We start from the raw sequence: 18,464 nt of genomic DNA on the forward strand, positions 1-18,464 counted from the left end.
TAATCTGGAATACCTCTTTAAAAGTTGCACCAACCTTTCTTCCACTTTATGATTTTGGCCGGTTGCTTTTACCATTATGCCTTTTTGATGGGAAACACTGTGGTCTATGTAATGTCACCATTAGCAGGGACATCCCTATTGGATTGTGCTCTCTGTTATGGCCCCCGACCATATGATATGCTGTCATGCAGGGTGTAAGTGACCATAGTTACATAGTTAGTATGGTTGAAAAAAGACATACGTCCATCAAGTCCAACCAGGGAATTGAAGTGAAGGGTGTAAGGGGATAAGGGAAAGGGATGTAGTTTTATAATTCTACTTAAGCATTAATGTTATTTTGTTCCAGGAATGTATCTAACCCTGTTTTAAAGCTGTTAATTGTTCCTGCTGTGACCAGTTCCTGAGGTAGACCTTTCCATAAATTCACAGTCCTCATAGAGTGTCTTGTTATACTGAATATTGCATAAATACTGTTCCATAAATTGCCCAGGTAACAATGCTATGTAGTACTGATACCACCATATGCTGTAAAATCAATATATTGTATAGTGTATAAGTAGTAACATCACCCATGTTAACATTGATATACACTGATGAGACTATATCTATTATGGTAAAGTGGTGGATGGGGTGTAAATCTCACATGGTTTCCTCAGCCAGGAACAGTAGAGGAAATCTAGAAGGTGATATGCTGCTTTAGCAGAGTGTAGTCTGCTAGGGCTCTTTTGTTTTAAGGGGTACTCCGGTGGTTAAGATTTTTGGCTATATTGCATCTTCTTTTAATGTTCATGTTTTTTGCAATTGACATGTATTATATGTTTGTGTAGCATGTGTCTTTTTTTCTTACCTGTTTGTGGGCCAGGAAGTTCTGTAGTTCTGTGTTTGATCACTCACTGTCGTCCACAGCATCGGCCATGTTAGGATTAGGCTGTGGACAATGCGTCAGGGCTTTTTTTTTCTCTGTTCTTTCAGACCCTGGAGGACGGAGGTCTGCATGAGAGAAAGAAGCCACGCCCCCTCATCTCCCCCTCCCGGAGGACGCAGGTCTGCATGAGAGAAAAAGCCACGCCCCCTCATCTCCCCCTCCCGGAGGACGCAGGTCTGCATGAGAGAAAGAAGCCACGCCCACTCATCTCCCCCTCCCGGAGGACGCAGGTCTGCATGAGAAAAAAAAGCCACGCCCACTCATCTCCCCCTCCCGGAGGACGCAGGTCTGCATGAGAGAAAGAAGCCACGCCCCATCATATCCCCCTCCCGGAGGACGCAGGTCTGCATGAGAGAAAGAAGCCACGCCCCCTCATCTCCCCCTCCCGGAGGACGCAGGTCTGCATGAGAGAAAGAAGCCACGCCCCATCATATCCCCCTCCCGGAGGACGCAGGTCTGCATGAGAGAAAGAAGCCACGCCCCCTCATCTCCCCCTCCAGGAGGTCGCAGGTCTGCATGAGAGAAAGAAGCCACGCCCCATCATATCCCCCTCCCGGAGGATGCAGGTCTGCATGAGAGAAAGAAGCCACGCCCCCTCATCTCCCCCTCCAGGAGGTCGCAGGTCTGCATGAGAGAAAGAAGCCACGCCCCCTCATATCCCCCTCCCAGAGGACGCAGGTCTGCTTGAGAGAAAGAAGCTAGAGCAGGGAGAGAGAGAGGACATACACAGCTCCTCATCTCCCCTCCCCCTGCTCTGTCTTCTGAGGACGCAGGTCTGCACTGAAAGAAGACAGAGAAGATAAGAGTGTTACCTGAAGGAGGAGATAACAAGGTGCACAGACTGGGGATGTATAGACTGCAGGGGAATAAATCTCGGACTGGGGATGATTTCTATGTGTGAAGGGGGGGGGGGGGGACTCCTGAATGACACATGCTGGGAGTTGTAGTCCCTGTTATGTGTGTGTATACTAGTCTTTACAAACCAGTGTGCCTCCAGCTGTTGCAAAACTACTACTCCCAGCATGCCCTGACAGCCTTTGGGCATGCTGGTAGTAGTAGTTTTGCAACACCTGGAGGCACCTTGGTTGAGAAACACTGGTGTATGCCGTATAGAGGTGTGGTGAACTACAACCCCCAGGAGACTACAGAGGCAGCATGCTGGTGTTATACCATAGACTGAAGACTCCTGAATGACACATGCTGGGAGTTGTAGTCCCGTGTGTGTGTATGCCAGTGTATCCCAACCAGTCCTGATTATATTAGTGTGCTGTGTATAAGGGGGCTGACCCGGGAAAATAGTAGGGTGGGAAAAGGAAGGAACAAACAAACAAAAACAAAAAAAGGGGCATGCTGGGATTTGTAGTTTTCGGCACAGCAAAAACAGGAACTAGAAGCAAAGATAGGAAAACAGAGTGGGGGATAAAAAGACAACAAAGAACGGAAATAGAGTAGCCTAAACAACAAGAATAGAAATGAAACAAAACAAATAGGGTAAGTCAAAAACGGAAAAACACGTTGACCACCGTAGTACTCCTTTAAGTTACATGGGCTGGATTTCCTGGACTGGAGGACAGGTTGGAAGGGGTAGTGCTCTAGTCCACACCCCGAAACCACTATGGATTTTCCCTTCTCCAAGGTGTTCTCAGGTGAGGCTTTCTGTGTTGATTGCTGGGGAGGAAGCCTTAAAAGGGGTACTCCACTGGAAAACATTTTTTAAATCAACTGGTGCAAGAAAGTTAATCAGATTTGTAAATTACTTCTATTAAAAAATCTTAATCCTTCAAGTACTTATCAGCTGCTGTTATGATCCACAGGAATTTATTTTCTTTTTGAATTTTCTTTCTGCCTGACCACAGTGCTCTCTGCTGACACCTCTGTCCATTTTAGGAACTGTCCAGAGAAGGATTGGTTTTCTATGGGGATTTGCTCCTACTCTGGACATTTCCTAAAATGGACAGAGGTGTCAGCAGAGATGAAATTTAAAAAGAAAAGAACTTCCTGTGAATTATACAGCATCTAAGTCTAAGTACTAGAAGGATTAAGATTTTTTAATAGAAGTAATTTACAAATCTGTTTAACTTTCTGGCACCAGTTGATTTAAAAAAAAAATGTTTTCCAGTGGAGTACCCCTTTAAAACAAAGGACGGTTGGGATTTGGGAGCTGGAGGAGAGACTGAGATAAGAGGCAGTCACAGCCAGCACTGCAGCTTAAAGGGGTATTCCAGGCAAAACCTTTTTTTATATATATCAACTGACTGCGGAAAGTTAAACAGATTTGTATATTACTTCTATTAAAAAATCTTAATCCTTCCAATAGTTATTAGCTTCTTAAGTTTTCTGTCTAACTGCTCAATGATGATGTCACATCCCGGGAGCTGTGCATGATGGGAGAATATCCCCATAGGAACTGCACAGCTCCCGGGACGTGAGTAATCAGAGAGCAGTTAGACAGAAAACAACAACTCAACTTCAGAAGCTAATAACTATTGGAAGAATTGAGATTTTTAAATAGAAGTAATTTACAAATCTGTTTAACTTTCCGGAGCCAGTTGATATATATAAAAAAAAGTTTTGGCCTGGAATACCCCTTTAACCCCTTAAGGACGCAGGACGTAAATGTACGTCCTGGTGACGTGGTACTTAACGCACCAGGACGTACATTTACATCCTAAGCATAACCGCGGGCATCGGAGCGATGCCGTGTCATGCGCGGCTGATCCCGGCTGCTGATCGCAGCCAGGGACCCGCCGGCAATGGCCGACGACCGCGATCTCGCGGGCGTCCGCCATTAACCCCTCAGGTGCCGGGATCAATACAGATCCCGACATCTGCGGGAGTTCGCGATTTAAATGAACGATCGGATCGCCCGCAGCGCTGCTGCGGGGATCCGATCATTCATAACGCCGCACGGAGGTCCCCTCTCCTTCCTCCGTGCGTCTCCCGGCGTCTCCTGCTCTGGTCTGTGATCGAGCAGACCAGAGCAGGAGATGACCGATAATACTGATCTGTTCTATGTCCTATACATAGAACAGATCAGTATTAGCAATCATGGTATTGCTATGAATAGTCCCCTATGGGGACTATTCAAGTGTAAAAAAAAATGTAAAAAAATGTAAAAGTAAAAAAAAAGTGAAAAATCCCCTCCCCCAATAAAAAAGTAAAACGTCCGTTTTTTCCTATTTTACCCCCAAAAAGCGTAAAAAACATTTTTTATAGACAAATTTGGTATCGCCGCGTGCGTAAATGTCCGAACTATTAAAATAAAATGTTAATGATCCCGTACGGTGAACGGCGTGAACGAAAAAAAATTAAAAAAGTCCAAAATTCCTACTTTTTTAATACATTTTATTTAAAAAAAAAATTATAAAAAGTGTATTAAAAGTTTTTTATATGCAAATGTGGTATCAAAAAAAAGTACAGATCATGGCGCAACAAATGAGCCCCCATACCGCCACTTATACGGAAAAATAAAAAAGTTAGAGGTCATCAAAATAAAGGGATTATAAACGTACTAATTTGGTTAAAAAGTTTGTGATTTTTTTTAAGCGCAACAATAATATAAAAGTATATAATAATGGGTATCATTTTAATCGTATTGACCCTAAGAATAAAGAACACATGTAATTTTTACCATAAATTGTACGACGTGAAAACAAAACCTTCCAAAATTAGCAAAATTGCGTTTTTCGTTTTAATTTCCCCACAAAAATTGTGTTTTTTGGTTGCGCCATACATTTTATGATATAATGAGTTATGTCATTACAAAGGACAACTGGTCACGCAAAAAATAAGCCCTCATACTAGTCTGTGGATGAAAATATAAAAGAGTTATGATTTTTAGAAGGCGAGGAGGAAAAAATTAAATTGTCTGAGTCCTTAAGGCCAAAATGGGCTGAGTCCTTAAGGGGTTAAACCTACCAGGTCTGAGCCTTCCTTTATGGACAATTTGTGAGTTTGCTTGGAGCCACACATTAGGCCTACAGTAGGATAGTGCGGTTTCCTGATGTTTAGATTGAGCCGGACAGGCTTAGGTTTTGTTGTTTTGTTTGCACTGTGCTTTGTACAATCATTTAAATATACCTCCTCTTGGACATTTGAAACCCACTGTCTGTGTGAATACTGTCATTAGCGACCCCACCGTGTGAGCTGTTCCCTACAATTGGTGGAGGATGCGGGCAACCTGTTGCTAGGGGCCACGGCATGACAAAACACAGCATTTGAATTTTGTGGACATTTAAAGGGCCAGAAGCATATGTACTGGGTGAAAGCTGCTGCTGCATTGCAAGGTCCATCCAGCACAATGGAAGAGGTGATAAAGCAGCTGATGCAGGCTACCCTGAGACGTGAGCAGACCACGGCACAACAACAGGAAACAAATCGCTTGTTAATATAGCAGACTGCTGTTCTCAGAGTGACTGTTGTGGTTCAGACCTCATGAGTGGAGAGAAGCCACCTGAGACTGTTAATGTGAGGAGGGCCGTTTAGCGGGTTTTAAAAAAAATGACACCCGATGACGACGTCGAGGCCTACTATTGAAGAGAGTGGTGGAGAGAAAGAGACTGCCAGTTGCAGAGTGGGCAGAAGTGATTGCGCCCTTTCTGACAGGTGAACCACAAAAGGCCGACTATATCTTAGGGAGCTGGCTGTCCAGGACTATGCTAAATTTAAAATGGAGATCCTTGCTCACCTGGTTGTTACGCCAGCTGTTCGTGCCAGGAGAGTCCACAGTTGGAGCTACACCATGGACAAACCTGCCCTGTCACAGATGTATTATCTTAATCATCTGGTACAAAAGTGGCTGGAACCAGAATTCTCTACACCAGCCCAGAACATGGAAAAGATCGTGGTGCACCATTACTTCCGGACCATCCCGGCGGAGCTACAACAATGGGTTGGACAAGGTGACCCCCAGACTGATGAGCAGCTCGCAACATGGTGGAAAGGTTCATAGTGACCAAGGGCTATGTGATAGCTTTGGGGGAATAGTGTAGGGGAGTGCAGCTGTGCGGTTACTAAAGGGTGCTTGTTAACCCTTTCTATTCGTGACGCCAGGGTGGGGGGCTCCTCAATATAGCTTTTCCTACCGCCACCCGTCCCAAGAGTGATAGGGAGGTAGATAAGAATTGAATGTTCACAACCGGAATCTTTCTTGAAACAAGTTTAACCTTTACTGAAGATTTTCTGCAAGCTTCACAAATGCAACAGTCTCTGTACATAACACTGCGTTAGCTGGAGATTGACAAAAGTTGGGACTTTAGCAATTTGAGTCTTTAGGTATTGTGCGCTGTTCCACCGGATTTAGGGGAATTAGTTTCGGTCCACTATTCTAGCGGGGGTAGATTAGAACTCACGTTTTAGTTCAGCTGAGGCCCGTAGGTTTTGAGGCCTAGCGCGTGTCTTTGAAAGTTGCGTGGATCTGTCCTGCTAGTCCGGCATCCACGAGAGCAGCAACCCAAGAGAGCGATTATTGGCTACAGCTCCCTTATATGGGAAGGGGCTGGACTAGTGCTAATTAGTCCATTACTTGTGTCAATCACCATCACAAAGAACTGTGGGTAACATGTCACCCAGGGACCACCAAAGGTCCTCCAACATACCATAGAGAGGATTAACATGGTCACATGACCGAAGGTCATGCGATGCTAAACAAGGTAAGTACTACACATTATATTAGCTATACACTATTATTACATATATACAGGTTCTAGCATTTAAAGAATTAGCATAGCAAAGAGGCAACTAGGGGCTGTCCCACCTGAGGGACCCTACCTGAACGTAGGTACTCTGACTTTGGGGACCTCTACACTAGGTAATGTAGGCAATACGGTATCGGGCCACCACAACTACCTCCGTGATGCCCCTGCAGCACCAACACCTTCCAGGACCATCAGACCCATAACATCTGTGGGTAAGAGAGTTCCATCTGGAGGTGTGTGGAAAAGTGTGAGGGAGAGCAGGGCTCTAGAGTTTGGGCAAGGGCAAAAAAAGGATCCTGAACCCCAGGGGTCCCCCAGTCCTAGAAAGGACTCCATGCTAAAGAGGCCAAGGATCCCCCAGTGATGGAGGTGCCATGAATGGGGACACAAAGCTGCCTATTGCCCTCTTTCACCAGAGCCCATTGTGTGTGATGCTAACTGGCAACAATCGCTATTTGCAGAACCTGCATGTGCAGTCGCTCTAGGGTCAGAGACTGAGCTCCATGTATGTATGGTAAAGATAAATGACTGCTCCGTGAAGGCCCTTTTTGGATTCGGGTAGCCTGGTATCTTTGGTTCGGGCCAGCCTTGTGGCTAGGGACTATATGCCGAACAAACACATAAGAGTACTATGCATCCACGGAGATATTGTAGCTTATCCTGTGGCCCCTGTTAAGTTGGTTACTCCTTCTGGAACTGTGACCTACGAAGTCAGGGTCGTAAAATGACTTATGTATGCAGTTCTATTGGGCCATGATTTCCCATTGTTCTGGGAGTTGTGGAAAAGGGGAAGTACTTCTGCAGCTGGGGAAGAAACTCCGTCAGAATCTGTACCTATCTCTGTTAATAATGGGGCATGTGAGACAACCATTGGAAACAATGGTACCAATGAGGGCCATAATGGAAATGTGGGTCCACCTGAAATGTGTAGTGATTACCTTTTTCCCTTGCAGGTGTTAGCTGGGGAAGAAGAAGAAACGTCCCTACCTGGCCAACAGGTCTTAGATCTAAAAGTGTCTCAGGGTAACTTTGGGACTGAGCAAATGAGAGACCTCACTCTGTAGTAAATGGTGTACTACAGGAACAAGAAGCTGACCAGAAATGTCCACATTTTTCCATGAATGGGGATCTCGTGTATCAGATCTCCAAAGTTAACAATGAAATTGTGGAACAGCTTCTGGTGCCAAAACCATACTGACCCGTGGTACTGGACATAGCTCATAACCATGTGTTTGGGGGGCATTTGGGGGCTAACAAAACACAAGAGAGGATCCTCCAAAGGTTTTTCTGGTCTGGGGTGTATGAAGAAGTGAAAAGGTACTGTGGGTCATGCCCCACATGCCCATTAAGTGCCCCAACACCACACTTACATAGCCCCTTAGTGCCACTTCCCATCATTGAAGTACCCTTTGAGATAATTGCCATGGATCTGGTGGGGCCCATTGTCAAATCTGCTAGGGGACACCAACACATATTGGTTGTATTGGATTATGCTACCCGGAGGCGGTACCCTTAAGAAACATGGCCTCCAAAAGTATCGCTAGGGAGTTGTTTTACATGTTCTCTCGCACAGGGATCCCTAAAGAAATCCTTACTGACCAGGGTATGCCCTTTATGTCAAAGGTTATGAAAGAACTAAGCAAGCTGTTTAAAATCACTCACATCCGTACCACAGTGTACCACCCTCAAACGGACGGGTTAGTAGAGAGGTTTAACAAACCCTAAAACATATGCTAAAAAGAGTAGTAGAAAGAGATGGCCGGGATGGGGACTGTCTATTACCCTACCTCATGTTCTCTATCAGGGAGGTGTCTACAATGTTTTTGCCCTTTGAGTTAGTCTATGGCCGGCATCCAAGGGGTTTGTTAGATGTTGCTAAAGAAACCTGGGAGACCGAGGTCATCCCATATAAAAGTGTTATTGAACATAGGGCCCAGATGCAGGACTGGAAAGCGACCGTGATGCCTATAATCAAAGAGCATCTGCAAAAAGCATAGGTAGCCCAGAGAAAAATTCATAACAGACCTGCCAGATTCTGGGGACAGGGTCCTGGTTTTAGTGCCCACCATTGAAAGTAAGATTCTAGCAAAGTGGCAGGGTCCGATGAGGTTGTAAAAAAAGTGAGTGAGGTGAACTACAAGGTCCATCAACCAAACCAGAGAAAACCCTTCCAGGTTTACCACATAAACCCGATCAAGCCATGGAAAGATTGCGAGGCATTGGTGGCCACCCAGACTGAGGTTAAAGATGTGGTACAACCAGTTCCCCCAGTGACAATAGGTGAGACACTGTCAGTGCACCAGAAGCAGGAGGTGAGGGAATTCCTGCAGGAAAACAGAGGCAAATTTTCTGACCTACCGGGCCATACCCACCATATAAAACACCATATTAAAACTGAGCCTCACAGTAAAGTAAACCTGAAGCCATACACGATACCAAAAGCACATAGGGAGGCAGTATCCTCTGAGGTCACATGCTTGAATTAGGTGTCATTGAGGAGTCTACTAGTGAATGGTGAAGTCCCATTGTCCTAATCCCAAAGCCCAATGGGACCTGGAGATTCTGTAATGACTTCAGAAAATTAAATGAGGTCTCAAAATTTGATGCATACCCCATGCCCCGGGTAGATGAACTGACTGAGAGGCTTGGGAGGGCAAGGTACATCAGAGCACTTGACCTTACAAAGGGTTATTGGCAGATACCGTTATTTGAGGAGGCTAAAGAGAAGACTGCATTCTCCACTCCAGAAGGCATGTTCCTGTATGTTTTGATGCCATTTGAGTTACATGGGGCCCCTGCTACATTTCAGAGGCTGATGGATCTAATCTTGAGACCACATTGTATTTATTTCGCTGCTTACCTGGACGATGTGGTAATTTTTTTTTTTCGTCTGACTGGAAAAGTCACCTCTGTAAGGTACAGGCTGTGTTAGACTCCATAGGTGAAGCAGGCGTAACCATAAACCCTAGAGTCTGGAGGAAGCTAAATATCTGGGTTATATTATTGGTAGTGGCTGGTTAAACCCCAGATCAATAAGATTGAGGTGATACAGAACTGACCCAGACCATTAAAGATTGAACAGATGAAGGCCTTCCTTGGCATAACCGGTGGGTACTACTATCGGTTCGTGCTACTATCGGTTAGTGCTTTTTAGAGACTAAAGTCTTCCCTGTGTAAACAGCCAGTGCTCATTTCCCCAGATTTCAGCAAACAGATTCTGGTCCAAACGGATGCATCTGATACAGGTTTGGGAGCAGTCCTGTCACAAGTGGTAAATTGAGAAGAACACCCAGTAATGTACCTGAATAGAGAAAAATGATGCCATAGTAGAAAGAGAGTGTCTCGCCATCAAGTGGGCATTGGAGTTCCTGAAATATTATCTGCTGGGTAGAGAATTTGTGTGGTTACAGACCATGCTCCTCTGGCCTGGAAGAAACAAAATAAAGTAAATAAATAAGTGGAACATAGACCGGGAAAATTACAAGGGAATGCGGATGCATTGTCCAGGGTGTACTGTATGGTCACTAAAAATCCCCAGACCTCTGGTCTGAAAAAGAGGGGGGGGGGGGGGGGATGTGGTAAAGTGTATGGGAAAGTGGTGGATGGGGTGTATATCTCATCTGGTTTCCTGAGCAAGGCACGGTAGAGAAAACCCAGAAGGTTTTATGCTGCTTTAGTAGAGCATAGTCTGCTATGGCACTTTTGTTTAAGTTACATTGGCTAGAGTTCCTGGACTGGAGGACAGGTTGGAAGTGGGAGTGCACCAGTCCACACCCCTAGTCGACTACGGGTTTTCCTTTCTCCAAGGTGTTCTCAGGTGAGGCTTCCTGTCTTGATTGCTGGGGATGAAGCCTTAAAACAAAGGACTGTTGTGGTTTGGGAGCTGGAGGAGAGACTGAGATGAGGAGCACTCACAGCCAGAACTGCAGCTTAAACCTCCAAGGTCTGAACCTTCCTCCATGGACAATTTGTGATTTTGCTTGGGGCCAGACATTAGGCCTACAGTAGGATAGTGAGGTATCCTGATGTTTAATTAGAGGCGGACAGGCTTAGGTTTTGTTGTTTTGTTTGCACTGTGCCTTGTGCCAAAAATCATTGAAATAAACATCCTCTTGGAAGTTTGAAACCCGCTGCCTGTGTGAATACTGTCATTGCCAATCCCACCGTGTGAGCTGTTCCCTACACTATCTATAATGTAATCAATGTACTACCAAGTCAATATATAAAAAAAACTTTATAAAAATTCAATGTCTAAAACATAGCTATACAATCATTGGTAAAATTCACAATGGCCTTTGTTGCCAGGTCATTGCAGGCACCACATATAAAAAGAACAGCTGATGTCCAACCAAATGCATCATACACATTACAGGACAGCTGTATATGATATTGTATAGTATGACAAGTACTCCCCCTCCATTCTGAATTGCACTTGGCATCCCACTTGGCAAGAGCGTAGCAAAGACCTGGCAACAATTTGTAGCTCTTTGTCTGGTCTGCAGCTGGTGCTCCCTTCATGTATCTGAGCCCAAAGCTATTCATGGTACAAAATCAGAAGGCAAATGCAATGTCAGGAAACAGGCAATGCTATACAAATCTAGACAGCAGTGTGGTACAATATCAACTGGAAAAGGCAACGTACAAAATAGCCAGAAGGTCAGGAGGTCAGAAGATAGTCAGGCACAGAAATACTGATGAAGAGGTAAATCCACAATCAAGAGCGTCTCACTGCAGCAGTTGCCCATTTTAAATGTTTCTTCCTCAGTAGTTGATCAGTCCAGTGCCCTCACAAGAGACCCATCGCACATGTTGGATATTCAAATGCTTGCCAGATTTCAAGAAAGTTAGGTTTTTGTGTTCAGTGAGAATAGCAACCTTGTGTGGAGCTCCCTCTAAGAAGTGGTGCCTCTCTTCAAACATCCATTTTTGAAGAGAGCTTCCTGTTTATAATATCATAATTCCTCTATGTGGAGGTAAACTTCCTGGAGAAGAAGACCCAAGGTCAACGGTTTTTGGGGGAAAGGGTCTCCTGAGACAATATGGCACCTCAGAAGATAATTTATTAAAGATGAACAACAAGCAAGATTTGGTATGAACAGACCCAACATGCAACTGAACCTTCGAGGTGAAATGTTAAATAAGAGGTGTAGGGTGGACAATTTTAACCTGGGTGTCTCCAATAAACTAGCAAACTGAGAATCCATAAAATTTGAGAAAGATCAAACAAATACCAAAAAGGTAACATTCATAGGAAGCAACACCTTGGTAAAAGACTTAGGAAATACTTGGGGACCAAGTGGTCTCCACTATGACCACCTTGATGCTGAGGGCTCCTCTGGCATTGGAGGCTTGGAATGGGCCTTTTGGAATTTATCTGCCTCCCCACAGTAGTAATACAGGCGTCTGTTCTTAAAATCCTGTCTCTAATCCCGTGGGATCATCATGGTACCAAGTTGAATTATTATATGTTGTACAAAAGACCCAAAGCAGCAAACAGATTATCCATTGAACACAATACATGTGCATTAGGGCAAAGGGAAAACTTCTCCTGATGACATAATCTCTTAACTAAGTCCTTGACAAACTGGGTTAGTCCTTGCACTTTGTCCACCAGTGCTGACATGGCGTCCTTTTGACACTAGTAGCACAGGAAAATATGTATAGCCTTGGATTCTGTCATGTCTTGGTAGGGAAAAATGCAGATCTGAGCTTGCCCCAAAGCACTATTCCTACCTATATGGATGATTTGCCCTTAACAGCTGCCCCCAACTAGACAACACTTCCTATACTGGATTACGTGCAGGGGAGTCAGAGTAGTTAGACAAACCAGGTGGATACCAAACGAGTTAGATAAGGTACAAAATCAAAAAGGCAAAGACAAAGTCAGGACACACTTTGGATCAAACCTAGAGAGTAGTGTAGTAGGAAATCAGAAGGCTAAAGGGCAATGGGTCAAACCTAGACAGTTGCATGGTACAAAATTAATCGGCAGCATTAAAAACATGCAGAAGATCAAGTCACTAGAGGTCAGAAAATTGTCAGGCATAGGGAACAGAAATATTGGTGAAGAGCTAAACCTACAACAAACACAGGCATCTGACTACAGCAGCTGCCTAATTTTAATAACCCACCCTCAGAGGGTGATTGGCCAGGCACCTCCATATTGTTTGACAGGGCTGTTGGCATTATGACGTGCTGTGCTACACAAAGTCAAGTTGGTTATCACACCAGTTTTTATTACATGAAGAAAGCAAATTTAATTGAGTATATTACAAAATTGACAACACTTTAAAATCATTAAAATGGCTGACCCCCAACCCCACAGATAAGAATGCATGTACAAATGACAATGTCTGTTTGCCTTTCCCGTGTATTTTGACTCTTCCGCTATCTTATTTGACTACGCATCTTTGCCGCCTGCCTTGACCTGTGTTACTTGTGTGGTCGAGGGGGTAGTGACCTGGCTGTCGACTGCTGCAGCAAGCCCATCCTGCCTTATGGCGGGCTCTGGTGAAGACCAGACTCCTTAGACTCCGCTCCCTGATACGGCCCATGTCATCTGCCACACAGGTTAGAGGATCCACATCCAGCATTGTTCTATGAATTGATGGACCCCTCCTGTGAACAGATCAGGCTGGTGGTGGAGGTGTAATGGTGTGGGAAATGTTTTTTGGGGGGATCCTCTGATTCCTGTGGATTGACGTTTGGCAATGTGACCAACCAAATTTCTCCCTCGGTAGAGGCTGTTTTCCCCCTTAGACAGAAGGACACTTTCAGCAGGACAATGCACCATGGCTGAAGGGTTGTATAGACAAAAACTGATTTCAGGAGAACAATTTCATTACAATATGGCGTAACCAGCCATGAATATACTAAATGATTACATGTTGTCTCATAAATACTGACAAAGTATTTTTTAGACATGTGCAATTCGGTTCGGCATGAATGTCTAATTTACCGAATTTTACAGTTTTCGGGCATTCGGACCGAACCGAATGCACAAAAGCATATTTTGAACATTCCCGAATAGCCACGATAATACGAATAGCACAATAACGAATGCATTTGTTATCCGTAAACGAACGGAAATAATTCATTCTAATAACAAAGATAATAAAAAGGATGCAGATACAGTGTGATTTTTCGGATACATTCGGTATTCGGGTACATTCGGTAAATCTTTTTATTCTTTTTTTGGACTAAAAATCCTAGCGATCCTAAAAAATTATGGAGATACCTTTTTTTATTAAAATTTCATAGGGTAGCATAAAAAAAATAATAATAAAAAAGATACAGTTGTGATGGAAAAAATTGTATCTAACGAAATGTATCTTTTTCATTATGACATGTTTATTAATTTTTAAACATGAATCAATTTATGTGAGCGGGTAAAGCACTAAAAATGTAGCCGACAATAATAAAAATGTAGTGTGCGCGTGTTTTTCACTTTTTTTAAAACATTTTTTAGGTAGTACTACTACTCCCAGCATGGAACACACTCTTCCATGATGGGAGTAGTTGTTACCTGTATTAATTGACAGATCGCCGGGGTCCCTTGCGATTTTCTTGTATAATGTATAGATGCGGCGGCCGCTCTTCTATGGTCCCTTGCACTCACGTATATATACACATATTCATATTTCCTGCAGAGCTGTGATTGGCCAGATGGTTCCAGCCAATCACAGCTCTCTGTGTGAAATAGGAATATGTGTATATATACGGCCTGCAGGGGACCATAGGAGAGCGGCAGCCGCATCCATACATTATACAGGAGCATCACCGCAGGTGTCAGGAGTGATACCCGCAGTGATCTTTCCTTTACTACAAGTACTACTACTCCCAACATGGAGTACACTCTGCTCCATGCTGGGAGCTGTAGTACCTGCATTATTAGACAGATCGCAGCGGGTGTCATAAGTTACACTCGCTGCGATATGTCTATTAATGCAGGTACTACAGCTCCCAGCATGGAGCAGAGTGTGCTCCATGTTGGGAGTATTAGTACCTGCAGTAAGGGACAGATCCCAGCGGATGTCACTCCTCCTGACACCCGCTGCGATGTCCTGATGCGAATGTCGGGATCAGCTGTTCTCAGGGCTACAGAGCCAGGAGAATAGCTGATGCTGAGCCGTAGGTATACATCGTATATCTACTGCCCAGCAAGAACTTACAGTGAGCCAGCAATGTGTATACAGTATACACATTGCTGGCTCACTTAACCCCTTGCTGAGCTGTGCGCTATGCGGGGAACCCTATGCGTTTTTTATTTTATTTATTTAAATTAATTTTTTTTAAAAAAAGTATATGGTTCCCTGTATTTTCATTCTCAGCACAATACCAACCAAACAGCAACAGCCTGACATTACCAGGGTGGGTGAGGACCATTGTTACTGGCCCTCCCCAGCCTTAATAATGCCAGCCTGTTACTGCCTAGGCCCAGGAGCGCCATTTTTGACGTTAGCGCTAGCTGTTTTTGGGGCTAGCACTAAGCCCTGGCTTAGTAATGGATTCAGTCAATAAGACCGGCTTCCACTACTAAGCCTGAAAATTCAATAAAAAAAAAACCACAACACATTGGAAAAATTATTTTATTTAAAAAAACACTCCCCCACAGCCCTCGTTAACCATTTTATTAAAAGAAAAAAAATAATAATCCGCAGTAATCCTCTGCATACACGGATCTGAAACGAGAAGAAAAAAAACACAAAAAAATGGTTATGACATTTTTGGCGCTGTCCGCTGGGGAGAGCACCCATGATGCAATGTCTACCCAAACAGGGAGCCACCAATTGGTGCAAAACTACAATTCCCAGCATGCCCAGACAACCTTTGGCTGTCTGGGCATGCTGGGAGTTGTAGTTTAGCAACAGCTGGAGTCTCCCTGTCTGGGTAGACACTGCCAGAAGGGTCTGTTCACATTATACAAAACGGACAATGTGAACAGAGCTTCAGATTAACTAGCCTTGTTCCCTTCTGTAGCTCCGCCCCCTAATGACATCATCACTAGGGGCGGAGCTACACGGACCTGCCCGGTACTCGAGGGAAGTAAGCTGGACTTCGTCTTCTGTATACACTATGTCCAGCAGTGTAAGTTAACTCTTCCCTTGCTGGGCTTGCTCATAGCGCACAGCTCAGCAAGGGGTTAAGTGAGCCAGCAATGTGTATACTGTATACACATTGCAGGCTCACTGTCACAGGGCAGTAGATATACGATGTATACCTAGGGCTCAGCGTCAAACTGATCTCCCGGCTCTGTAGCCCTGAGAACAGCTGATCCCGACAATCACTTCAGGAGGATCGCAGCGGGTGTCAGGAGGAGTGGCATCCGCTGGGATCTGTCCCTTACTGCAGGTACTACTACTCCCAACATGGAGCACACTCTGCTCCATGCTGGGAGCTGTAGTACCTGCATTAATAGGCATATCGCAGCGAGTGTAACTTCTGACACCCGCTGCGATCTGTCTATTAATGCAGGTACTACAGCTCCCAGCATGGAGCAGAGTGTACTTCATGTTAGGAGTAGTAGTACTTGTAGTAAAGGAAAGATCACTGCGGGTATCACTCCTGACACCTGCGGTGATGCTCCTGTATAATGTATGGATGCGGCCGCCGCTCTCCTATGGTCCCCTGCACGGCCGTATATATACACATATTCCTATTTCTCACAGAGAGCTGTGATTGGCTGGAACCATCTGGCCAATCACAGCTCTGCGGGAAATATGAATATGTGTATATATACGTCAGGGCAGGGGACCATAGAAGAGCTGCCGCCGCATCTATACATCATACAAGAGGATCGCAAGGGACCCCTGCGATCTGTCAATTAGTACAGGTAACTACTACTCCCATCATGGAAGAGTGTGTTCCATGCTGGGAGTAATAGTACTACCTAAAAAATGTAAAAAAAAATAAAATTAAAAACACGCACACAATACATTTTTATTATTGTCGGCTACATTTTTAGTACTTTACCCGCTCACATAAATTGATCCCTGTTTAAAAATTAAAAAACATTTCATAATAAAAAAAGATACATTTCGTTAGATACAATTTTTTCCATCACTACTGTATCTTTTTTATTATGATTTTTTTATGGTACCCTACGAAATTTTAATAAAAAAGGTATCTCCATAATTTCTTAGGATCGCTAAAAAAAAGAATAAAAAGATTTACCGAATGTACCCGAATGTATCCGAAAAAAAATCAACCCGAATACCGAATGTATCCGAAAAATCAAAACCGAAAATATTGCCGAACCGAACGCCGGGATTGTCCCAGCACAATATAAATTCTTCTCACTGATGGAAAGATTGTTACATTGGGAGAAATCTGTCACTATTCTGCTCCGTCTCATATACATTAATACATGTAAGTGAATGGTTCCATTACATATGAGGATCTATTACACTTTACAGGGGACATCATTCATCTCTGACAAAGACATCAGTAGAGAAGCTCCAGGACAGTGGTCTCCAACCAGCGGACCTCCAGATGTTGCAAAACTACAAATCCCAGCATGCCCGGACAGCCAACGGCTGTCCGGGCATGCTGGGAGTTGTAGTTACGCAACATCTGGAGGTCCACAGGTTGGAGACCACTGCTCCAGGACATTACAGGGTCAGTCTGTTGTGGAGGCCGGTGACCCCTCACATGGATTGTCCTATGAAGATACAATCATTTCCTGGATTTATTACTAATCTGGAATTATTCTCATTATTTCTATTAAAAGTCCATTTATTTGGGTTACTATGTTTTTTTTATACTATTAGATGTAGTTTTTTTTCTTGCCAAAAACCGGTCATCAATCTGCTGGTGCCCTTAGTAGTGTGAATGCAGCCGCTGCCAGGACATGTAGAAGATTCTTATGTATTTCTTCAGTCTAGATCAGTGTTTCCGCCCCGGTGTGCCTCCAGCTGTTACATAACTACAACCCCCACTGGTCTAGAAAGTGCAGTGTTCTGCAGGCACTATATACTGTGTTATGGTGGTGCTTGATATATGATGAAGCTGTCAGAATTGTCTATATTTCTGCATACATTTCACCTAACATTACATCAGATTTACACATAAGTCCTTAAAGGGGTACTCTGGTGGAAAAACAATTTTTCTTTTCTTTTTTAAATCAACTGGTGCCAGAAAGTTAAACATATTTGTAAATTACTTCTATCAAAAAATCTTAATCCTTCCTGTACTTATTAGCTGCTGAATACTACAGAGGAAATTCTTTTCTTTTTGGAATTCTCTCTGATGACATTACGACCACAGTGCTCTTTGCTGATGTCATTATAATAATAATAACTCTTTATTTATTGTTGTCCTCAGTGGGATTTGAACCCAGGGCCCCAGCACTGCAAGGCAGCAGTGCTAACCACTGAGCCACCATGCTGCCCTTAGCCTATATCTGCTATGCATCTGCTGCTCGTTATGTTTGCATCATAAAATTGACGTGTTTTTACTTTTGGAAGACACCAGAGGGCTTCAAAGTTCAGCAGCAATTTTCCAATTTTTCACAAAATTTTGAACCTCGCTTTTTTTCAGAGACCAGTTCAGGTTTGAAGTGGATTTGAAGGGTCTTCCCATTAGAAATACCCCACAAATGACCCCATTATAAAAACTACACCCCCCAAAGTATTCAAAATGACAATCAGTAAGTGTTTAACCCTTTAGGTGTTTCACAGGAATAGCAGCAAAGTGAAGGAGAAAATTCACAATCTTTATTTTTTACACTCGCATGTTCTTGTAAACCCAATTTTTGAATTTTTACAAGGGGTAAAAGGAGAAAATGTATACTTATATTTGTAGCCCAATTTCTCTCGAGTTAGCACATACCTCATATGTCTATG

The 18,464-nt window shown here is 43.8% G+C and overlaps 1 long non-coding RNA gene across 1 annotated transcript in view; it reads left to right on the plus strand.

Annotated features, from left to right (window-relative positions):
* Positions 1–1,528: 1,528 nt before the first annotated feature.
* The window catches only part of LOC130283765 (uncharacterized), a 110,716-nt gene continuing 93,780 nt past the window's right edge, over positions 1,529–18,464 (plus strand). The window contains exon 1 of the long non-coding RNA XR_008846838.1: positions 1,529–1,757. This is a non-coding gene — a long non-coding RNA (uncharacterized LOC130283765). The remainder of the gene's footprint in view (positions 1,758–18,464) is intronic.

This window comes from Hyla sarda, chromosome 8 (genome assembly GCF_029499605.1).
Source record: "Hyla sarda isolate aHylSar1 chromosome 8, aHylSar1.hap1, whole genome shotgun sequence".
NCBI lineage: Eukaryota > Metazoa > Chordata > Amphibia > Anura > Hylidae > Hyla > Hyla sarda.